The sequence below is a fragment of the Zosterops lateralis genome (genome assembly GCF_965231275.1).
Source record: "Zosterops lateralis genome assembly, chromosome: 2".
Lineage (NCBI taxonomy): Eukaryota > Metazoa > Chordata > Aves > Passeriformes > Zosteropidae > Zosterops > Zosterops lateralis.
In genome coordinates, this window is record NC_139763.1 from 94,439,152 (window position 1) to 94,464,713 (window position 25,562).

General features: G+C 39.0%; 1 protein-coding gene across 16 annotated transcripts in view; it reads left to right on the forward strand.

The window, feature by feature from the left end:
* The window catches only part of ZBTB20 (zinc finger and BTB domain containing 20), a 471,839-nt gene that overhangs the window by 155,632 nt on the left and 290,645 nt on the right, over positions 1-25,562 (forward strand). For 15 of the 16 annotated variants that reach the window (XR_014592711.1, XM_083884711.1, XM_083884721.1 and 12 more), the window contains one exon: positions 5,512-5,587. The gene's annotated coding sequence lies outside the window, so the exon portion shown is untranslated. Of the gene's footprint in view, positions 1-5,511; positions 5,588-22,869; positions 24,131-25,562 lie in introns of those variants that run through there. The other variant, XR_014592712.1, reaches the window with a different exon arrangement.

Consider the following 25,562-nt stretch of genomic DNA (forward strand, 5'->3'; position numbering starts at 1 on the left):
ATATTTTAAGATATATTAAATACCATGTTGTTCTGGCTCATGCACATCTCCATTATTTGGATCATACAATTTTGATTCCTTTCCCATTTGATGATTTTTTTTTCTGAATCATCTGTTTTGGATGCTGTCAATATTTACATTATTTTTCTCAACCTTAATGAATTTATGTAGGGATAATAATCCTAGCACCTATTGCTCAGCATCAGAGTAGATACTTCTTTCTATTCTTTTGTAATACCATTGATTAATAACTCATTGCTTCCTATCTGTCAGACAGTTTTTATCCACCTTATTGTAATGGCATTCAGACCATAATTCTCCAGTGCCTCTATGAGCTTCCTGTGTGGTACTGTGTCAAAGGCCTTGCTAAAATCCAAACAAATTATATCCACCACATTTCCTTTATCCGCCCAGTTTGTCACCACACTGAAATACCCAGCACAATGAAACATTTATTGATGTAAGTTTCTCTGTTAAACCAGAATAAATGTGAAGGTTCTGCTGTGATTATGTGATAGAGCCTGCTTCTTAACAGGTATTATCGTTTTATGCACTAAAGATAATGTGAGCCATGGGAGATGACACCATTCAGCAAGAGCAGTGAGGCTGTGAAGATCAAAGCATTATGAACCTTGAAAAGAAGTGGGAGAAGCTTATACGCTACAATAGCTTGTAAAGGGCATAAGTAAAGTCTTCAAGCTGTATTCCAAGGGATGCTCAGTGAATATCAGCTTCAGAGCTGTTTCACAAAAAAGCTGTATCTTTAGAGAAAGAATTGTTTGGGCAAGGCCTCGTGAAAGCTGCATGCTGTCACTGTTCCTGTTCCTTGGGAACATAAACAGGATCTAGGGACAGCTTGTGCAAGAAAACAGTTGGAATAAAGAATATCATGGTTTTCAGCAGCCAACTTGATTACCATCATCGCCCCTGCGTAGGAGGAAAGCTTCAAGAGGTATTTAGAAGGATGCTGGGTCCCACTGAACCATAAGAGAACTACCCATTAAACTCCTAAACTTTAGGAGTCCAGGTCAGATCCTAAGTGCAGTTACAGAGACCAACTTTTCTGTTGGTTGAGAAGTTATGCTTCTCATGTGCTTTCACAGCTGGGCTTCTCAAGTGCTTGTTGCTTACTCTGTTAGCAGTAGGAATAAATGAGGGGAGTGGACTGTGCTGTTCAGGGATCCAACACATTTAACAGGTTTGAGGGCCCTTGTGGTGAAGTTGCATCCAGTACCTGTTTCCAAGTGACTGTTAGAGTGGATTTTGCATTGCAGCTTTTATACAGTTGATTGTGTCTAACTTTCTGAAACTGAGATTTCAAGGAGTCTTAGTCTTCGCCCAAAGGCAGGTTTTATCATACCAGAACAAAAATAGTTCAGATACTATTGGGGAAAGTGGGATGTGTGTGAATTGTAGCCAAAAATACACCTTTTTCCTGATTAAAATGCTTTTGTATCTGAAACAGCCATGGTTCAGAAATTAAAATTTGTAATGGATGTCATCTTCACTGGGAAAGTAAACTCAAAGGATGAATGCCATGAGAAAGAAAAAATCTCTGTGGGCACTCATCTTTGCAGTGAACCAATAACAGATGGAGATTTACCATTTTGACAAAGAAGCTTTCAATCTAGTATTGTCCATTCCTGCAGTGGGAGGAACCCTTGATCCCAGCACAGTGCTGTAGGTTGTTCTCTGCACTTATTCTGCCAAATTACAGAGTCCCCCAGGTTTCTCCCATCAGTGGCTCTGTGACTCTGGTTTGAGCCACAAATGAGTTTGAAGGCAGAACTGGAAATAAACTAAATTCCAAGATATTTTTGAAAGGGTAGTAAGAGCTCCAATTCAAACTTTTTGGTAGGATTTTTCAAGCAATGGCATTTATTTATTTATTTTCTTTTTTGTTCTGTCCACTCAGACAAGGGACAGGTGACCAAAATAAAGCTGTTTATAGAGAACTAATACCAGCTAAAGTGCATTCACCTAAAAAAAGGCAGTCAAGTAATGCTATATCTGTGTTAATAAGATTTGTTCTTTTGTTTTACCAGTGAACCTGAACAGAGAATTGTGCTGGTATGTCTATACTGGTTCCAATTTCAGAGTTTGTATATTTGTTGTTAGAGGAGGAGCTTGTACAATTGACTTTCCCTTTTTGTTTCTGTGACACAATTATTCTGGGCTATATCCTAAGTAATTATTTAGATTCTAAAGTTGGATTGAGGTCATGAGTTTTTGAATACTCTCTTGAAGGTAAAGGGCTATGGTTTTTGTTTGTGTGTGTCCATTTGTCATCCAGTGCCTTCCCTTTCCCTTATTCCCTGGTTGTTGAAGACAGGTTCCTTAGTATTATCAATGAGGTTTGTTTCTTGAGTAAGGACATCAATATTTTACCTTCTTTGAATAGTTACTTGTGGCAGTGGCTTCATCATTGATTTCCAGTTCAAGAAGTGAACTTGAAAAAGATCAATTGACTGAAGTTATAATTTCTACATCTAGAAATTTCTAAAGATATCAAAAAGCGTTGTACTGTATTCTCCTCTAGTCTTCATTCTCCTCGTAACTAATCAGCTATATATGACTCTAACTGACCTGATCCAGCTGACTTAAGGTACTCAAGCAAAAATCAAAGCTTTACAGATATGGAACTTCTTTATTGCTAAGATTTTGCAGAAGGCTGACATCTTCTGAAGTGTTTCCCAATAACGAATTAGGCAAATTAACAAAGTAGAGTCAGGAGCCCATGCAAGTAGTGGAATATTGCTAATGAACTTCAGTCATTGTAGAGTTGGTAGCTTTCCTCTCACAGTTTTCAGACTGTGAAAAGTGAAAGCTGTTTACCTTCTGATATTTGTTTTTAAGGCCTTTGGTAAGAGGTAACTCTTGCTCTGTTGTTAACATTTTACCCGTGTGCCTCGTTCCTGACCTGCCATGCTTCCTTAGTCTTGCAATTCCAGCTCTTGGGCTTCTCTCAAACAAAGTTCATTGACTGTTCTTGAGTCATGTCTCCTTCTTTCCACCAGGGGATTAGGGCACCCCTTTCACTCAACAATCATGATTTCCTGCCCCACAAGTGTTAAGCATCCTCACCTGTGCATAGGAAGGGAAGTTCTTACAGAGAGCTTTTTCCGAGGCTCCGTTTCTAGTATTAGAAGAATCACAGTGTGTTGCTAATTAAGCCTGCCTTGAGGAGAAGGAGCATTTTGACTGCAGGCACTTAAACCTCAGGCTAACTAAAAGAGTCATGCCAAATGTTGCTTTCCCTCTTTTCCCTTTCCAATCAGAAGAACGTGGGCAAAGCACAAAAGACTTCAGGTTAAAACTACTAGGGAGATACGCTGATGAGCAGTTGTCAGGATTGTGCCCAGCCTGGGAAGGAGGTGCTATGCCTTTGTGTTTTGACAGGAAAGGGCAATGTGTTTCCATGTTCTCTACAAGAAAATGGAGATTTTGGACAAAATTTGCTGTGGTGAAGTCCATGCACCAATTTATTCCTATTTAGGTCATCGGAATAGGGCTTCAGTGGTGCAGTCTCTATGCTGGCTCTCTACACAGGGATACATTTCACCCTCAGTGAATGCTCTTTGTTTTCTCAGTTGAGGTCAGTTTTTCCCTGCATTCATTAGAAGAAATAGCTTTGGATTTTAAATACTGCTGCCCCTCTCCTTCCCTGCCAGCAAGCCAGCATTACAGTCCTGACGATGTTAGAAAAGGGGTAAATTTGGAAGGGAAAGAAAGTGAAAGAAATGGAAGTTCAGAGGCTGAAACTGTTATCATTTATGTGGCAGTTGTGCTGCTGCCTGCTACTGATGGACTTACCAGTTTTTTTGCCTGAATTTCTTCATTGTTTGTCTACCTTATTAGATTTCAATCAGGAGAAAGAAGGAAAGTTGTTTGCCCTAAGGTTCTCTAAAGGAAGTGGAACATCTGTGTCAGATGGTTCCTTCAGGAAAAATTTCATCCAAGCCTATGAAGATTATCTTGTGGCAGCATCATCCTAGTGCCTCTATCACGGGGCTCTTGTTCATTCAAATGCTCAAGAATTGTTTCTGATTCTTCCTGTGCTGTCCCCTTCCATGGTCTCTGCTCGCCCTCCTGCTCTTCAATACCTCTTTTCTCGACAGAGTGGAAAACTTAAACCTACAAAAAAGTTTGTGAGCTCCTGTTTGTTTGTGGTGTCAGTGTGTGTATGAACACGATTGTGTGACAGTATATTGTCTGAAACAATGCGTTTTATTTTAAACATCCATGAAGATGGATTGAGAACTCTCATATAACAGTGAGTCTGAGGAATTGGCTTTTTACTTATGGGAGAACAAAGTAAAATTACGCTTAGGAATTGCTCCCAGCCTGTGGTACATTTAAAAACATTATTAGATTTGCATCCAGGATTTATTTGACCATCTCTGTGAGTGTGCTGCTGGTGAGGAGAATAGCTTTGACTTTGAATGGGGTAAATTAGGCAAGTTCTGCTGTCACCTTTTAAAAATAAAATTTAATGAAATTTTGATTTGTTCCTTTAATGAGTCATTGGTACATGGTATGTGTCTGTGTATATTGCTGTATGGTTTGTTATTACGAGGCCAAATCCTGACAACTTATTGCAAAATTGTTTTAATTTATTATTAATATTTTTTTGTTTTTCTCATTTCTCCTGGTTTTGGAGCCTTTATAATTAGATATAATTAAAACCACAGGTTTTAAACTCCACTCTAACATTTAAACTCATATTTATGGTACAACCCCTGGAGTTTTATTGTCATTCCAACTATTTCAACTGCATTTTGAAAAAAAAATTATTTTTTTGCATCTGTTCAGATGCTGGGTCTACAGCTACCACTTCTTAATCATCTGTTTTGCACAGTAATGTGACATTTATTTTACATGATAAGAAACCATGCAGTTTTATAGATGAGCTATTTCATATCCCTTAACAAAAGGTTGCAAGGGACCTTTTGCCTTATACACTTTAAAAACAGCTTTCCTCTTTTTGAACTTGTCTTTCTCTGCTCCTCCATGCAACAGTCTGAAAGTGCTGCATGCTGTAGAACGAATTTGTAAAAAATGTTGTTGGCTGGCATTATGTAAAACCATATTTTCCCTTTTGGTGCGTATGTTCTGGTCCTAGCAATGTCCTTGTTTTGCTGAAATTAACATTTTTATCCTCACAGTCTTCGGTATGTGGTGGTGTTTTTCTGTCTTTTTTAATTGTGGGTTTTTTGGTGTTTTTTTAATTAGTATAAGGTTGATTGTTAAAATTAAGTGGCAGAAGGCTTCTTTCCAAATTATTCAGAGATCTTTTGCTGAAGAAATATATTTTGCTACTCGCAATTGCCTTTTTCCCTTTTTCTTTCATTGCAAACTACTCTGGGAAGAGCTTCTTTTAACAAAAAAAAAAGGCTACGCTTGACTGATAATGCATTGCTTTGGATGGTGAAACATTATGAAAGTTTAATTTTTAATTAAATCTGAAATACCAATTATAACTGAAAGAGATTTTAACCTGTTTCTTTTCAGACTGCCTGAAGTTATATTGTAGATGCTGAAATCACTGCACCTTAAAAACAAAAAGATTAAGCCCCACTGCATTCCTGTAAGTAAAAGCTTTTCCGGTACCTTTTGTCCGTATTTTTCCTCTATATGCATCCAAAGGGTTAGCACAGTAGCTGGTCTTGGATAAAGGTCAGAGTCCCCTTCAATGGGATTTAGAAGTTCAAAGGATGTTTTATTTAAAAATTAGAAAGGAACTTACATCTTGCAGATCTTTAATTTCAGAGCACTGAATAGATCATTCTTTCCTGCTTTGTTTTGAATAGTATTAGGAATACTGTGCACCTCTGTTGACTTACAGTTGCTGTCGCTTTGTCAGCGAGGATTTCTGCACACTGGTGCAGAGATAACAGAAAGTAGCAGAAGATTCCTTATAGCACAAAATACAGTTTATTCTCTTCTCATGATGTCGTAACAAATTCTTCTTCTTTGTATGAGAAAAAAAAACCAAACAAACAACTTTCTGATGACATCACAGGGGACTTCAGCTGCTTTAGGGTGCAGATGAAGGCTGAAATGCCTAATTCATCTCTGCTGTGACACAACGAAACAGTCAAAATTACATCCACGTCTCAGCAAGAAAGGAGTCTTTTTCTAAGAGCATAGTTACTCCATAAATGCAAGTCAGATTGCACATCATTCTGATCTACCCTTATTTAGAATCTGTTTATTGAATGCATTTGGGTTAATAATTAAGATTTGGAACTTCAGTGACTGAACAACAGGCATGCAAAAGAGGATTGGAAAATACAGCAGATTCAGATACTCTTAATCAAATGAAATAATATATGAAAAGATCTAGAAGCTAGTAGAAAGAAGGAAAAAGATCAATTTCGGTTGAACAGTACAAAGCTGTGGAATATTACAAAGCAAAGTCAGTTTGTTTTCTAGTTTAAGATCAAAATGTGCAGTGTGTAATGAAATCCAGAGCCTTCTTCCAAAGTGGTACTTTTGTACTTCAGTTTTAAAATACTTTAACTATTAGAGAGGATTTATCGTGCCTTTACCACCACCCCCACCCCCTTTTTTAATATATTTTAATGTTTTATTGTAAACTAGCTGGAGGGTACAGTTACACTGTGGGCAGCTAAAGCCTGCCCCTCCAGCACACAGCGCCAAGCATGACTCAGACAGGCAGATTGTGCCATTCTGGCTCTACTCCACTGTGTTTTTACATTACTGGCAAGGGCCATGCCATTGTGTTGTTTAAATATTGTGTATTAACTGCAGGCTGTGGCCAGTGAATGGTATTTAACATTTTCTGCTCTTCATTGCTGAATGTGAGCAGCTTCCTTGGCCACCAGAGGTTAACCTTGCAATTACACTGGTGAGCCAAGTTGAAAACACTCGTGGATTTGCTGGGTCCAGCAGCAATTTAAAGGGAAGTGTTCAGGGAAAAATGGGGGAACTCGTCTGAATCTGTGAGTACCAAATTTCATGCTTGTCTTGCAATTAAGTGTGAACAACCAGGGAAATTTTTGTTGGAAAGCAGAAATAATTCTCTTTCCAAAAGGCAGCATAAGAGTGAATTAAGGCAAGTTCTTTGAATCCTTGGGATCCAGATGGTCACTAAGTCCTGCATGGACAGCCCAAGACAAAATAAGAGTAGCAATTGGCACTGGCTGGTATGAGCTTCTTTTCATTATATGAGACTCTAGATTTTGAAGGGGAAATAAATACACAAGTGTAAAACTCATCTTTAGGAAATATTTTTGGTTTCCTTTTTTTTATCAGGAGTGTCAAGTGCATTCACAGAGAGGTGTTGAGCAGGTCCAAGTAAATCAGTGGTCAAACTGGAAATGGAGTGTGGGATCATGACTCCTAAGACAGTTCTGCCTAGGTCTTCTTTCCATTCCATGAAGTAAAGGGCCATATTTTTAATCCTTTAGTTTCTTGTGCTAATAGCTTAAAAAAAATGAACAAAAAAACACCAACGAACAAAAGAAACTACAACAAAAAACTAGCCAAACCCACCCCCCCCCCCCGCCACTTTTAAACTTGTAGCTGCTTTTAAGTTTTGTAGCCTTGGCATAGCCTGTCTCTAGAATGCAGAAGAAAAAGGTGAGGAAAGTTTCACATAAGCACATATAACCTGTAAAATGAGGATGTGGCTCTTGCTATACCTCATGTCCATGTAAATAGTTGCTTGACACAATAAAAATAGTGCCACTTTTTGTAGAGGAAGATTATCTTTAAGGATTTCTTTTGTTCCCTGTATGTTTGCTGTAATCAGGTGTTTCTAGTTGTAAGATCCTTAAAAAGATGAACTTGCCATTTGGACTTTCCTGTATTAACGCAAAAACAGCAAAGAGAAAAGGCAAGACATATCCTGGTAGTTTTGTAATTTATTTCTTTAATTAGAGAGTGGAAATCTTGCTTTAATATAGGGATGTCCCTAAAGCAAGTGATTAATATGAGATGAGACAAATTTTGTCTAATAAAAAATATTAGAATATGGCATTAGAAGAAACATTAAGATACACATCACCTGAACATCTGTCAGACAGTTGCATGAAAGTGCATATCCACTTGTTGAACGTGATACAGAAATTCTCCTAATGCAAAAGGTCTGTGGGCTGGATTTTTGCTATGTTGGGTTCTCTGAACTAAGGTCATGTGGGTTGATAGGCAAGCAGGTCAATGGGGATATTCAAATACTTAACTTTAAGGATGTGGTTTAGTACTTTGCTGTTTGCAACTAACTCAAAATAGGATGAGGAGGTACCTCTAGTCATGCTCAGTGTCTGCATGATTTTGGAACGAGACAATGAGAGCACACCTATTATGTGTGGAAGGAAAATATGTGCTTTCAAAGTTGCCATGGGTCGAGAGCAATTCAGAGTATATGTCATGTTATTTTTGTTTAAAAAGTTTGGTTTTTCAAGATTTCAGCTTTACACAGCCTGATCTGATCAGTGATCTTTATGTCTAATGAATCAATGAGTGGCATTGGACAAACCATTTAACCTCACTGTGCCTTGTTCAGCAGATCAGTCTTTCAATCTGGTTCAGACTGATACAGCTCTGTGAACATGACTGAATTTGTGAATTTGTGTTTGCAGAGCTCTTAGGGGATAAATCGTAACCATTGTTATTATTAATAGGTATGTTGTGTAGACAAATCATGAGGGATGGCAATACAGCCACCCTTGGGGGTGATCTTTCACAACTTGCTTGTGCCTTTGTTTAATCCCATCACTCAAAAGTAGCAAGGCCAACTCCAATTTACAGAAGTATTTCTCATGTCATTCTCCCCACTTTTGAGTACTTTATTGTTCATGTTCTCTTTCTGTTTCATTGCTACTTTACTCTGTGCTGAGTTAACCTTGCATATCAAACTTTATTCCCCCTTTTTCTTTTTCATTATACAGCAGAGGCATTTGTGTAACCTCCAAATTACAGAGACCAAATTCATTTTGTCTAGTGATTGTTTGCTGATGATGTACGAAACAGACAGAAGACAGTTTGAATTTTCATAAGTTCAATTGAGCTTGCAGGCATAAGGAAAGGAAGAGGCAGAACCCAAGCCAATGTGACACAGTAAGCTGGCATCCCAGAATGCAGGCTGCATGTGTAGCGTCAGGATGTCAGGGCTGGGGAGGCCTTCGTCCATCACAGCACTGCTTTTAGATGAAGGAAGAGTTTTGAAGCAACAAACAAGCACTGCATGCACTGCCATGTTCTTTACAGTGCAAGAATCCTCACAATCCTTGATGGATTTGGGACCTGTCCTTTCCTCCTATAACTTACTGTTTTAGCTAGAATTTCAGGTGTAAGATGGGCTTTGAGTCCATTCCCAGTTCCTGGTCCTCTGACAAAATGTGGACTCTCATGAGTTTAAGCCTTTTTTTTTTTCTTTTTGATGCAAATATTGGCTTGTAGAAGTTGTGCTACATATGTGAAATGAGTATGGAAGTGTGCTTGCTTTGAACAAAGATCAATGTCTTGGGGCCAGCTATCCCTGAGGAATAGTGTTAGCGCTAACAAAGAGAATTAATTTTGCCTTTTCCCCTTCCTTTACCAAGGCATTAATCCAGAAGCTCATGGGGATAAATTCTGCCCTGATTTCTACCTGTGGAACCCCAGTGGAAATGTGGAGAGGTCAAAAATGTTTGTCAAGGCAGAAATTGTCCTAGAGTTAAAATTGTGGAGAAAGCAGAAATTGGTTGATTGTTATCTGGCCCAGGGGCAAGAAGATATGTAGGAGCCTTACTTGGCATTATATGGTTCTGAAAGTTTTGCTTTCATTGTACCTTAAGGAGAATATATTAAAAAAAAAAAGGTCTAGTGAGTGAAAATTTATAATCAAGAGCACAGTGATTAATTGTTCTTCATGTCCACTGGGAGAAAGACCTAAAGAAATCAGTTCAACAAGCAGTGAAAATTACCAAGTTAGATATTAGAAGCCTTGTTCTGACTTACACAGTTTGTAAAGTGCTGGATCACACAACCTATAGGTCTATGGAAGTAGGGGAGGTTTCTTTTTTAAGGAATGGCTTGGAAAACCAGCTCCCAGAGTGTGTTGGAACTACCCATAAGACAGAAGACCAAACTGGATGGGTTCTGTTATTCCCTGGCATTTATCTGATGCAGTGTACCGTTTGGGAATGTTGGTATGTGGCAAGTGCATTCCTGATTAATAAAGCCTAATGTTCCCAAAAGAACTCCAGGGTTCTCATTTTTCCATCCTCTCATAACTGAAAGCACACTGTATCTTCAAAGATTTCATTGGGCTGCCAGCGTTTTGCTTTGACCCTTCTTTTTTTAGAGAAGAACAGAGGAGGGAGTCGTATAGACACGGAAAGACATTTTCAGTTGTGGTGAGTCTGCAGGGCTTTCTTTCCAGTCAGTGCACAAATACTGATTTGTTTCAGTTACTGGTTTTTAAAATTTGGATTAATGGAGACACTCCAGGTATTGCCTGATACGAGCTCCTCTGATAAAGAACATGGAGGCAGTTGAAAGTTGCAAATAGGATTGATGATCAGAGCAAATATGTAATGAGGCTGGAGTAAAGCCTGCTACAAAAAGGTGAATGTCTCAGGAGATTAAGAGCTTTGTAATTGTTTCTCTTTTCTTATGATTGCCTCTGTTTTCTGAATTTTCATGCAAACATCCTAGAAAGATGTTTTCACTTAATGAAACTGCAAATCTCAAAATGCAGTTGGCCAAGAACTAAGAAAATTTTCTTAGTTCTCGGGTTGGTTTTAATCAGTTTCATTCACAACTTAGCACAGAAAAGGAGTTGGGAATTATTTTTTATTAAGTCTCTTGTGGGTATTTTTGTTTTCTTACAAATGTTTAAAGGGTATTTTGGGAAGGTGGAAGGGGTTGTGTGGGGCTTTGTTTGTATGTTGTAGGTCTCGAGGTTAAGGGCATCAGCTGCAGTGTACAAATGGGTACAATCATTACTTTTTTTCATAGATGGCAGCTCTTGTTTTTGCAGAATAGTGGCCACAACAGATGAGGATACGAAAATGGCTCTCTGGTGTGTGGTTGTTTTAGTATAAAAAGGAGTATGGGCTGTGATTCACTCATGTTAAAAAGGCATGGGAATATAACCATTGATTCCCTGCATAGCGCTGCTGTAGCAAGTTGTAGTAAAACACTTCAGCACCTGAAGATGTTATGGTGAAAGGGGAAAATCTTTCACTCCATTTATCAAAGCATTTGCTACTCCAAGATAAAATAAAGATTAAATATTATTGAGCAAGGAAGGTTATCTCAGACCAGAGATGTCATTAGATAAACTATGAAAGGAAAAAAAAGTAACACAGACCTGGTCTTTTCCAAAGTACGTTCTATTTTGTTCCATCTGAAATGAAATTGTTTAGCTAAACCAGTATATAATGGGAGGGACCCCAGAGAAAGGCTTTGTGGTTACTCTATATTTACATCAGTGTCCCTGAGGACACTCTTGCTGAATCATTTCAAATTCCAGAGTCTGATGTAGGGCAGTCTGATGAATGTAAGTAACCCAAATTTTCTGGTCTGTTTTATTCACTAGGCTAAATTGTCTAGCTCTGAATTTTACTATAGAGGATCTCGTTCTTACTGCCTTTTTTCCTGCCATTGGCCCTGGAGTATCTAGATAATAGATTAGGAAGAGATTTTAATCTGTTGTGCCGAAATTAGTCTGTTTTTAACAGTTTCCACTGGCATGAAAGAGATCAGAATATTTGTTTTATTTGTTTATTTTTAAATAATAACTAAAAAGAAGTATTTGACTGTGCAAAATATTTTGGTGTCAGCAATAACTGAAGGCATCTCTGAGTCAAAACCTGCATTAACAATTTTTTGAACCTGTTGCTTTCTTTGGCAGATTTTTTTTTTCCATCATACTTCCTTAGAAATTTCATTCTAGATCATGCAGTGATCTTACTGAAATTTTGAATAGTTAAAATCTTTTATAGAATGGAAGAGTGTTATCTCATTTCTTCCAAGATTTGCAGCAAGTATTCAAGAATCCTGTGACTCTTGGCAGCAGAACCTTTTCAAGAAATAAGATGTGTATTTCTCAACATCAGTGATAGCAGTTGTGCACCAGATCACTGCATGTACTCTCTGAATACAAACCAGATTAGATCATGATCAGGCAGCCTCAGTTCATTTAGGTGGGGTATAGTGGCACAGTTCCTATGTATAGAATTTGTAAGATCAGACCATCAGTAGAAAAATCAGAGTCAGAGACAGATGAATTCTCATCTCTTCCCAATTCCTTTTTCCATTCATTAGGGTTTCAAGTGAAGAGGATAATGTGTTTTGTCATGTCTGTTGCCCTGTTTTAATACACAACTAACCTTCTTATGTCTGAGTGGCTGTCATTTTTCCCAGAACAAGTAATACTGGATTCCTGAAGCAAACAGCTCTAAAATGATCATCCTTTGCGGAGAATTTAGTGCCTTACTGACAGCTTTAGCCTGCATGTTGTTATAACCAGAGGGAAATTCCAGCAGTCAGGGCATCACAAAAGCCTGAGGAATGCAGAGAGAGGATGCTGAGGGACCCAGGAGCCAGGTGACCAGGAAGGTATAGAATTAAATTAGTCTATCAACTCAACTGGAAGTATAGCATGATTAGAAATGAAAAATCCCTGAGCCAACAGGCGAGGTCGCTATAGGTAGTGATGCTCATGGATGGCACCTGAATGTCAAAGTTTTGATTGCTCATAACTATTTCAATCCTGCAGGAAGGAAAGGATTATTCTTTTTACTTCTGTCAGGGCTTCAGTGCTATTTAATTTGCCTTGGTGCCTCTTGGCCATGTGACATCACTCCAGAAATGATCCCATTTGCGGTTTCTTCCTGTGTCAAAAATTACCATATTATGACTTCTCAACCTCTTTGTGTGTGTGTGTAGCTTAGAAAATATTGCACTTTTACAGATACATCTGCCCTCCCTGTGATAGTGCTTGCCTTTCAAGAATACATTTATCATGGCAAGCTCCTGATCACTTTAGCAGTCTTAATTATGCTGTGATGTTCTTGTGTCTACATGCTGATACTCGTGGCTCCAGAATGGCACTGAAAAGAACAGTCAGATATTAGTGCAGCTCTAGATGTCTAGCAAATACTTAGTTTCTTCACGATACCAGTCATGGCCACCTCAGGTGTTTTTGTGCCCTGTCCAGGGAACTGTCCTTTGGCAAAAGTTCAGGAAAATTCTTAGGAAGGTAATCCCAACTAATAATTAAGATTATATTCTATAACAAACATAAATAGATAAGTTTTTAGACTGGTATTGAACCAAAGCTTTGTATATAGTCCCTGAACTTCAGTGATGCTCAGAACATCATTCTCTTTCATATGTAAATCTCAGACTATTGCAAATATATGGAAATAGGTGGTGAGAGGACACTGCTACCAGATTTAAGGCTAGATGCAGTAACATTTAGGTGCAGGACTACAAGTGGAATTCAAACCCCAGAGTTAGGGGCTTTGTCCTGTACTCAGGATGTACTAAGGGAAAAGGGAAGCATCTTGTTGGATGGTGTTCAGCCTAGAGGCAACCAGAGGGAAGCTCTACAGACTAAAGACTTGGTGATTCTTCCATGGACAGGATTTCTTCCCAGCAAGATCTTTTTCCTTACTGCAATCCATTCATGTCCTAGAGAATTCGAAATGTGCTAGGTACATTTTACTTTTTTATGAATGCATTTTCTATCCTCTCATAGAATTTGCCTTTCATCAACATGAGATAGGAGAAAATTCCTGTGCCTTAGAATGGTGGAAAACAATTCTGATGTCCCTGCATTGTCAGGCTGTCAGTGGCAGTTTTCTATGTGATTGTCTTCACTATGAGTTAATTACATTTAAAAGCGTGTAATGTCTAAAAATCTCTTACACTGTCTCTGTCATAATGTTTAGAATGTATCTATACCATATAGTAGATATTCTTTAAGCTCCTTATTCTTCTATTCTTTGTAAAAGAAATATACCATATAACAAAATAGAATTTCTTCATTTAATGCTGAACTAATTCTTCAAGCTTTGTTGTGATTAATCATGGGTGCACTGGTGGAAGTTTAGAAAGGATTGTAGGCTTTTCTCCCTGTTTTTTCTTTGTTGACCTGGTAGGAAGCCTGAATATCTGTGTTATGAAACACTTAAGTCTCACTTCGACTGCTGCCAGTACTTGATCCCACTGTCTGAATGGGATAGGACTTTGTAATTCCCCTCCTCTGCTTCCTAGAGCTGGCAACTCGGGGCTGTGGAACTGGGAGAAATTCAGGGCTGCAGGTAAGCGATGTGACAAAGCCAGTGTTCTTTGTAGTGCCTGTATGCAAACATAATTATCACCTGTGATCCCTGCCAGATCTCTGCACACCATTTCTGGATGAAGTGCCACCATTTTCTGATCACTTCTTTTACCAATAAAGAGGGAAATCTTGGCCCAAAAAAACCTCCCTGGGATTCTTCCACATTCCTTTCAGTGGAGACAAAAATCATTGCAAACATATATGCTTGAGCTGGGTCTTTGCATGGGTTGGATTATCCTGTGTCTGTTGCATTTATGTATACAATGTTTCCCCCCTCTCAAGAAGTCCTGCCCCAAGTCAGGGGTAGACACCAACTGCTCTGGCTGATGTCCTGCTGGAAATGCAGGACTTTCCTTAACTGATGGAGAGGAAAGGTTTTACCTTTTGGTAAAAGTATATATCCTGGGTTTTTTAGAGAGCCTTTTTTTTTTTTTTTCTTTAAGGTTTGTTTTGAATTTATTCCTATTTTGTGGAATTGGAGTGGAGTTCTTTTGTGAAAGATTATAAGACTATATTGGTTAGAAATTATTCCCTTCCCCCATTTTACCTAGTTCAATTTTAATACTAATTTACAAAGCAGTTCTTCAGTTTGTGGAGTTGATGAAGAAGTAATAAATTTCATATAGAGTTCAGACAGACTGGTTCTTCACTGAGCTGGGGCTGGGCTCTTGCCTGCTGTGAATCCAGGAGTAGAAGTCCCAGTCTCTGTCCCAGTTTGGCCTTTTTATTCCTCTGCATCACTGATTTTATTTACAAGTGGAAACTCCTCCACCAATCGAGAGCTTTCAGAAACTCATCTGCATTTGTCCTGTGTTTCTTTAAATACAAAAAGAGATAATGGACCCTCCTCTGTACTTTCGAAATCTCAATCTTCTCAATTAAGGAGTCAAATATTAAGTCAAATATTCTGTGTATTTGCAAGTGTAGCACAAATTCATGTGGCTAAATGGATAGCAGTGGGGGTGGCACTTTAGACAGGGACTCCATTTACTTTGATGGGATATTCACCAGTTTCAGTTCTTGGAAGGTCAGGTTTTTGTTTTCTTTCACCACTTTGCCAATATAGCACTATGGTTATAATTTCTCCAGTTCATTCTTAATGGCCATGTCATTAGGACTTTTTGGTTCTATTGCCTACTTCATTATTTGTGTGGAGGGCAAGAAATAGTGAGAAGCTTGAGAAATCCTAATGCAAATCTTACTGAACACAAATTATAGAAACAGGCATCACATATACAAGGCATATAGTGGCTGCTCAGTGTACCAGTCCAAATTAAAATGTGCTCTCCTCTGCCCAGTAGATCTAGACCAGGAGAGACGAAAAGAAATTGTGTCCCGTCTTCTCCCAGCTCTCCCCAGTTCATAACTACAATCCCAATTATGTTGTCAAAGTGAAGTTTTTATGGGAAAAAGGTAACGTATCACCACAATAACTTCTGAACATAGCCCTTGCCTCAGGACTTGGTGAAGCACAAAAGGTCTTTTTCACCTCCAGGTCCTGAACAAATAGAAATGCCTTGAACAGTGAGCCAGCAAAATGTGAAATTAAACAGGGGCAAATGTACATTTATTTTATGTATAGTCACATTAATCAGACATATCATTTTTCTTTGGAAATGACTGTTTCAACAAAAGCAAAATTATAGCAATTAAATATGTAAGGAGGAAAAATAATAGTATTGATTTTGTTTTGTGTGGCTTTGTTATTTTTTGCTTAATTTTGTGATAAGTAAGTAGTAATGCATATCTTATTGCACGTCAATCTGTTTGTTAGACTGCAAGAGGCACTTAGATTTCAGAAAGGTGAAGGTTCAGTAAGAAGGAGGCTAATGCTTAGTGACTTTTTTCATTGCACGAAACAGAGCTAGTTTTTCTACAGTGATGTGCAATAATGCAAATACAGAAATAGCAAAAAATGAAAGGGCTTACTGCTTACTTGGAAATTCTAATACACAGAACTTTCAAAACAAATTTATTTTTGGCTTTTTAATTATGTGGAAAGGTTCAGTATCACTTCTTTTTGAATCCTGACTTCAAAAGGAAATGAGAAGTCAATTTTTCTCCCTTTACTTATAGCTTTAAAATGCCTCAAAAGGCCTAGTAGCTGACTAGCAAAAATAATCAGAGAATCATAGACTGTCCTGACTTGGAAGGGACCCACAAGGATCATCAAGTTCAGCTCCAGGCCACCCCAAGAGTCACACCCTGTGTCTAAGAGCATTGTTCAAATTCGTCTTGAACCCTGCTGGGCTTGGTGCTGTGACCACTTCCTTGGGGAAAGGGCCCAACAACCCTCTGGAGGAAGAACCTTTTCCTGATATCCAGCCTAAACCTCTCCTGACACAAGTTTAGACCATTCCCTCAGGTCCTGTCACTGATCCCTGCAGAGAAGACATCAGTACCTGCCCCTCCTCTTCCCCTGCTAAGGAACCTGTAACTGCAGTGAGGTCTGTCCTCAGTCTCCTCTTCTCCAGGCTGAACAGACCAGTGACCTCAGTCACTCCTCACACGGCTTCCCCTCAAGGCCCTTCACCACCTTCATAGCCCTTCTTTGCACACTCTCAATTAGATTTATATTGTTCATCACATTGTGGCACCCCAAACTGCCCCAGAACTCGAGGTGAGGCCACCCCAGCTCAGAGCAGAGCAGGACAATCCCTCCCCTGCCCGGCTGTGATGCTGTGCCTGATGCCCCCCAGGACAGGGTTGGCCCTCCTGGCTCCAGGGCACTGCTGGCTCAGGTTCAACTGTCCATTGATTTGAAAAGAAAAAAGTTCTGGGATCTATTGCTTTTTAAAATTCTGTAAGAGTGTTGTTCAGAGAAGTTGTGGATCCCCATCCCTGGAAGTGTTTAAGGCCAGGTTGGATGGGGCTTTGAGCAGCCTCCATTAGTGGAAGGTATTACTGCCTGTGGCACAGGGGACAAGATGGAACAATATGATCCTGAAGGTTGCTTCCAACCCAAAACATTTCATAGGTTTGAAATTTCATTTCTATGATTTTATTAATTCCTAATGTTCTTTGTAATGCTGTAAACTGCATCTCTCTCTCCAATTTTTCACCATCATTCTTGTGTCTAGGTACATCTAATTCTTTCTAATAGAAGAATTAGGGTGTCAACCTCTGTTTTTGCTGACAAAGGCTACTGTAATAGATAGTTGAGTATTTCTTGTGGATGCCAGGAGGAATGACTATTTTGTGGACAGATATTGTAGTAGACAGAAGTATTGATTGGGTTTCATTGTAATAAACACTGCCAGATGTTATCTCAGTGTGTACTGTTTGCATTAGTAAATAAATAAATTCTCCAGAGCACAATTATTCCCTATAATGTTTTTTCAAAAGCTCACTCTTGTCTTACTGTTGAGCTTCCTCTGCTTTCTGTGCAGCTTGAGAAACTAATTTGAGCATGTGAAGCTAATTGTAAAATTCAAATCTGGCTTAGGTTCACATACTATGTCAAGGCCAAATCTGGCATGTGTAAGTGATGGCATCTTCACTTGATGTGGTCTTTCTTCATCTGAGACTTTTTCCTGTAGAAAATAAGTGAACAGGTTTTATTTACTGTAGTTTTATTCTCCATACTGGTGAACACGTTGTCATGGGAATGTCACAGTAAACATCTGTGTCCTCTGACTCTTGGTAAAGGCTCTGAGCTTGCAGGTCACTTGGTACAAAGTGATGGTCTGGTTCCAGCCTACGTGCTGTCACTGAGGGCCTTGGTTAAATGCCAGTGCTTGAAGCCCAACATATCACCTATCAAGTTAAACCAGCTCTGAGTAAGAATCTGACCTTCTGCAGAGACCAAGAGTTCCAAGGGTCCAGATTCACAAATCAAAATGATCAATCAAATAAAATCAGTTTGAAAAGCACACGAGTTCACAGCGCATCATCAGAGTGCTCAGCATCACTGTGGGCCTGTGCAGCTCCTGCACCTGGGCTTGCCTAGTGCTACCTCTTTCCTCACAATAGGCAAGGCACATTGAAGCAGATTTAGATCTGAGCTCTCTCTGATTCCTGGTGCTTTCAGCTCTCCTGAAAACACTGAGCAAGTCCACGAGTGTTTTCCTGAAGTGTAGTTGGTGTCCATAAACACTCCTGTTAAATGAGGGCTGAAGTTGTGTAGTGTAGTGCATATTCTGAAAATTATTTCCTTTTATTTTCAGTGAAGCCATACCTGTTCCCTGAAATAGTGATTCCTTGCTCTGCTGGACTAATGCATCTCATAATTTATGATTTTGAATCATGTACTGAACACTGGCTTTCACTCAGATACAGGTTCCCTTGACAAGTTGGCTCATTCCAAAGTCTTCCCAAAACATACTCAAAACAATTTAAAAGGTTTAGGAAGATGCAATGTCTATTTGAATTCTCTGTCAGTGAATCAGCATTATTAACCTTACGACTCCTAAATTAAATCAACATTCTCTGTGTCAAATCCTAAGTTTAAATTAATTTTTAAAAAAGTTTTTTTTTTCCCAAATTCTTAATAGTTTTACTATTGTTTGTCTGCTTCTTCCAGTTTAGCAGCTGAATTTTTAACTGTACTTAGTCTGTCTGCCTATGTATATTTAGAACTTTTATCTATTTTACTGGAACTTTAGGTAATAGAAGCATTTTCATGTGTATGTATTTACATCCATACTTCACAATCTGTAAGGCTACTCCTTCTCAAAAATTGTGTTTTGGACAAGGATCATCAAATCAATACTTTTTTTTTTCTTTTCTATTTGTCAATGTCTTCCTTTTTCTTCTTGCCAAAAAGGTAAAAGAAAAAAATTAATGAAGAACAAGAGAAGAAGAAAATGGGGGATCTTCCCACTAACTTTTTCTTGCTGTGTACATGAATGCTTTCAGTAATGTCTCTGAAAACTTTGAGAATAACTACTGGCTCTCAAAATTCCCCATGTAAAATTAGCAATATGTGGCCATTTAAAAGGCAACTCTTTTTCTCATCTCACTTCCCTTTGAATAGTCAAGTGCATGTCCAAGCTACAGGCACGGAAGAGTAATTCCAAGTTGCATGCGAACACAGTGTGTCAGCTGTGCATTTTTCCGGTTTCTAAGGAACAAAGATCACAAATGTGAAATGAAACATAACAAAGAGGCACCTGAGTGCAGATCTGAGGGCAGAATCTGCATTGGCTCCATTTCAGCACAGACAGTGCTTAAATCTACTCGTGAGTCCTGAGATCTTTACCTCTCTCAGGTTAGCAAATGTATCTAAGGGAAGAAGCAGGAATAGCTAATTCCCAGGTGATTTTAATGATTCATGCTCCCTAAAAGAAGGAGCCATGGGAAATATGCCTGAGCATCACTATTTTGTTGTGTGCTATAGGATGTTTGTTTAGTGAAATGGCTTTGCTAATAGATTCGCTAATCAGTCGTGTCCCAAATAAAATAAAAAGTGCAACACAGCCCTCCTTAGGTTTGGTCTTCTGCAAAATTAAATGCCTCATTTGTGTCTCTTATCTAGGAAGGAAAAATGGATCAAATAATGACCAAAGCTTTCAGTAGCTCTGAGGGTCTTTTGATTTTAAGGTGTAAGGACTGCATGAGCTTGCTGCTACTTCTTCTTTAGGGCTTATTATAGAAAACCTTTGCTGTATTCTCTCCTCCTGCCCTCCCTGTCTCTCAGCTCTCAAGTGATACAGGGCCACAACAGAAGACACCTCAGGTAAATGTTGTAACAAAAGCTGATGTGACTACAGGGGGATTTTCTGTCTGGTAGGTCGATATATACATTTCCCTTGCTCCACATTTGTGTGGAACAAAATACCCTGCTTTCTAATGATTGTTTCCTAGGATAAGGTTGGAAGTTTGTCCCCAGAACCAGTTTGGTTTTTGGCATCCCCTTGTCTCCTTGTGCAGTGATGCCGCTTAATGCTCATTCAGGCAGTGGATTTGTGATTCTGGTTCTTGGCCTAAAGTGGATTGAGATTCATAAAAAATAATCTCAAATCACAAAGCCACCATGGGAGGCTTATAGCTTCTGTGACTATCTCACTTGGGCGAGATTTGAATCAGCAATCAGGAGGTGAATGGTTTTGTTCTTATCCCACTGCCAATTTCCTGAACTAACATAATCTGAGTGTGTGTCACAAAACTTTATTTTCCAACTGAATGCATTCATCCTTTAAAAACAGGTTAAAAAATAAGAAACAAAATGTAAAGGAAATTTAGCATCCAAAAAATACGGAACAGTGCTCAGGACTTTAAAATATATGTAAACATCAGTTCCTGCCAAGTTAGTCATTACTAAGAGTTGTTAATACGGGGGATTGATTGAGAGAATGATTGTTGCTGTAGAATGATGATTTAATAAGAGAAAAATCTGATAGATTTGACATGCTACATAAAATGTGCAGAATGGTTATTCTTTGGTAAATTGCAACTTTCGGTTGTACCCTGTACAGATGTGTTTGTTCTGTGCCTTGCCACATTCCCTTTCTTTTCCTGTTATTCTCTTTAATTGCTAGAAAGCATTGGTACTCACCATTGTTACACGTGTCACCCAGAAAAACATACACACACTCCATTTTCCTTCCTCCTGTTGCCTTCTCTCACCCCTTTGCCTGGCCTGAACTCACCCACCACCTGTGGTGTTTAGTGGAGCACTGCAAAATGTCCTGCTCTCCATCTTTAGAAGGTGTCTACCAGGAGCTCAGTTTTATTTGCTCTTTGCTAGCACTGCCTTCACAGGCACTGTTCTGGCTGATGATTATTTATCTGCTATTAGTCTTAAAAAAAATGCTTAGAGCTTTATAAGCCAGAAAATGAAGGCTGTCTCAGCTCAAGGAAGTTGTACAGGACAAGAACATGAAACAGTCCTTTTATTATTCTCATCTTTACTGACAAGCTGTACTCTGTCCTTCCATTTTTCAGCAATAATTTATGAGAGGTTGGTTTGGGTTTTTTTAAAATCTGAAATGACCAGTGCCTCTGTGAAGATCCTATTACAAATGTTGTTGGTGTCTTTGGTCTTCTGTGAAGCCTAGTGGTGCATGCAGGCCATGCCCAAATAACAGTGATCACCTTGATCTGAGCTGCTGCTGGGCCCTTTTTCTGCAGATAGGGGAGGTTGGTGTCAGAGGCTGGCCACAAATGGCCTTTGGCTTGCCTTGAGAAAATGTAGGGCTAGCCCTCATGCTTCTACTCTATGAATAATGATAATAATAATAATAATAAAGAATCCTAGAGTCTGATTACAACAAATAAATTCCATAACACCCTCTGCATTATATTGGTTGTGCCAAAGAGCGTAACATAAAATGCCTGAGAACAACAGCAATTCAAAACAGCAGCACACAGTGGTGTAATTGGACCCCAAGCACATAAAAATAACAGTTTAGAAGAAAGGAAAAAAAAGGCAGAAATGGGACCACAGAGTGGTATCAGGGACAGTGTCATGAAACTGTGGTGAGATGCATGAGCCTAGTAGAAAGAAAAAGAAGGGGTGGGGGGTGAGTTACTTATGAATCAGTACAACTGTGCTTTGTTCTGCATGAGTGTTTTAATAGAGCAAGTGTAATATAAGGATCAGGTGGGCTCGTGGGAATGGAACAAAAGGTTTTGTAAAATTAAAGCAAAATAATTATAGCTCTAGGTGTAGAGTGAGCACACTCCAGCAGTTGATAGCAGGAACCTGCTCAGAATGGAGAAGGAAGGAGGGAGGAAGATGCAGTTGGAAAGGTTTTTTGGTTTGCTTTTTTTTAATCCATGCATACACATGCACATGTACATATATATATGTGCACATATAGTGTAAACAGATTCATACATGTATGGTAGCAAAGACTTTAAATCAGTGACAGTTTTATGCAGCTTTAGAAGTCACTAATAGACCCCCACAAAAAAAATGCATTAAAATGAAAATTTAAGGAATAGTCTCAAATGAATTAATTAACAAAAAAAAGGAGCAATACCAGCAGAACATTGCTTTCTGAAGGAATAAAGGGTTAAAGTCTAAAACAGAGGCTGTCATATGACATGGGAGATGTTCTTGCTGTAAAAGCCCAGTGATGAATGTGTGCAGAGTGCCCAGTATACTAATAAAGCCAACTCAAAGTCCCAGCAGTGAATGTGATCGTAGGGGGTTCACAAGAAAGCTGTCAGCAATGCTTTGTGTTGCAGAAACTCCCATATTTGGGCAGAGCATTCTGCTGTGCTCTTGTGCAGAAAACACTGTTTCCTACCTGAATTTCAGAGTAGTTTTACAAGCAAGGTGAGAGCTTGGCTGATCACCAAGTAGCCTCCCTGTGTCTAATTGGGTGTTTTTCCTTACTATCTGCCTGTATATGTACCAAAGTGCATGTGGATTCTGTATAAAAGTAGAAAACAAGACAAAAACCTGAAAAACAGTCCTGACTCACCATGCACTTTCTCTCTAAGTTGCTGATTATCCTCAAAATATAATTAAAGAGGAGATGTCCAGGATCCAGGAATGGAGAAAGCCTGTACTCAGGTGTGCATTCCCTTTCTGTCATGTTGGTCTCACAGTTTTCAGAATGTGCTCCTATTTTGGGCAGTGAGTTCCAAATAAATAAATAAATTCTTTTTATTTGTAGATATGCTGAGAGAGAAAGAAGCAGCAAATTTTAACACCAGCCCCATTGACTCCCCATAGCACCTGTGGGTTAGGATGTGTTTCCTTCCACTTATGCACTGCTGCCTGGAACGTTATAAGGAGTATGAGCAACCACCAGTGATAAAATGAACATAAAGTGAGAAACTGGTTTTGTTACAGCACTCAAATCACTTCCCTTCCACGGTGGATGGTGTCTGATGGGCAGGACGATTGCACCTCATTGTGGTGCAGTTTGTGGAAGGGGAGGTTCAGCGTAGCCCACAAAACTGTAGTTGCAGGCACAGCTACTACAGATGGCTGGTGTGCAAGATAAGGTCTTGGCAAGGGAGGGGGACAATTAGCTTGCCTCCCACTACATTTCCCCTTATTCTGTCATCAGATTTCCCTTATTCAGAGTTTGTTCAGGGTAATTGTTCACAGACAATATATTTTTGTGCTCACGGTGCAATCAGAGGCTGTTCTCACTTGTAGCAGAGCACATCTCTTAGGTAGTGCTTTCTGCCAGAATGTGGAGGCTGAGATCAGAGTGAAGCTTTATGAGCTCCATTTGGTGCTTTTTACTTCCGTCTTGTTTCTCTCTCTGCAGGGGATGTGAAACTAGATTTGTCCTGTTTCCACAGCAGGGTTTTGGTTTATTTTGTTTTTCCAAAGCATTTCATTCGGTGGCGCAAATCCAGAGGAGAGTGTGTTGCAGAGATGGATTTGAATGTCAGACAGAAAGAGTTGTGTTTAATAAACTCTTTGTTGTAAACTATAGAAACTTGAGAGCAGGAGGCCCCTGTTTAATACAAACATTCTGTGGCTAAATTATCACTCTAAGTATTTGCCCTGAAATTTAAAGGGCAGTGAGACAAGGTAACTGCTAAAATGGATGTTTATGAGGTCTGACGCTCAAATTTGAAATTCTTTGGTTCTGGTTCTCCTCTCAAACTCTTTCCACTTTCCATCTGCCTTTGTCTTTTGACTCAGAGGTGACTGCCTAATAGAACTGAGTGGAATATAGGACTAGTTAAAATGAAATTCAAAAACCAAAACCAACAAAAAGCCCCACCAAAAATAAAATTAAAGAAAAACAAACACCAAAGTTTTATAGGCTTTTAGATTTAAAAAAAAAGGAAAAAAGATGCTTTAATAGTATGATACAGCACTTAAAGATGATAGCCCCACATGCAAACAGCTGAACATGTAGCTCCCATTATGTATGCCACTACTGCTTATCTCCTCTGCTCCCCTGCTTTTGAAAACTCTTTTCTGTATCACAGCACAAGCTACCTATCTGTGTTGATCTCATTTTGAAGTGTTTTGTCAACATGAGCCTATTATGAAATTAAAGGTCAGTAAAAGGCCAGGCATTCGTTGGGGTAAGCACTGCACGCTGGAAAGGGAGGGGTCAAGAATGCCTCATCACATCCCAGGCTTTCAGATGTGCCTCGTGTGTGTATTCCTGTTTGGGAACAGAGACGCTGTAAAGCTTCAGTCGACCCCTCATTCACAGCAAGACACAAGATGCCAGTATCTGTCACATTCCAAGTCCTTGAAGCACTATTGAAGTCAGAGAATTCAAAGTCCCAGATTCTTGGCTTCTTTTGAGATCGCCTTATTTTCTTCCTTGCCATTCTAGTGAATCCGACATACATACATGCACATGCATACTTGTGTAGACGTACTGACATCTTTCCAGAGCATGAAATTCAAAAAAGGGAACAAAAGCACTGGTTTTTCCCCTTGTCCTGTCACTTTCTGACAAAAAAAAAAAAAAAAAAACAAAAAACCTTCATAAGTTGTTTATATTCCAGCTTTATTTTCTTCCATTCACTCTTTGCCAGGAGCAAAGCATAAAAGCATAAAGGGTTAAGATAAGAGCAGCCCTGTGTATTTGTATTCATATATTATATTTGCATATAATATACATTATTTTGATAATAAAACCTGTTCTAAATTGTACTGAGGAAAAGGTAGTATTTTCCACTTTTGCTCAGAAAGAACTGATGCAGCACTGCTCACATTTCCCTGCTTTTCCTCCATCTATTTTGGAATTTGATGAGCAATAGCATATAGGCATCAGTAAAGTCTGCAGTCCCTTCCTTTACTCTTTTGTCTGATTATCCTTTTTCTCAGTCTGTAGGAGAATGAGTCTAATCTGGCTGGAGAATTTGCACCCTGATTTTCTCATACGGCACATAAGTTTTTTAGATAACAGTAGGGACAATTTCTGGTCTTATTGAAGTTGTTGGCAGTTCTCCAGATGATTTGTTATAAGATTTGGCCTTGAGAAAAAGGATCAGTCACACTCATCTCCTTTTAATTCTGAACTAGAATGACCCGTATCACTGCCCACTGATGGCTGCCTAGGATACTAGCAGTGAAATTTTGGAAAACGATCAAAAGTTCAAATATATGCAAGAATGCATGAAACCCCCTGTCTAAGAGACCAGAGAGAATACAGTTTGCCAGAGCAAAATATGTGTTTAAATAGAAACAAAAAGAACCCTAGAAGCTTGATATGAAAGAGATTTATGTCCATTTTATTATTTTTCTATACAATGTTAATTTAGGATGATGTCTGGGACAGTTCTCTCAACTTATGTATGTGTTTTTTCTAAAATCTTTTGACTGCAGAGCATTATAAATGGTGCAAAACAAAGTCTCTTTTCCAAGTTCCCTACAGTGAGC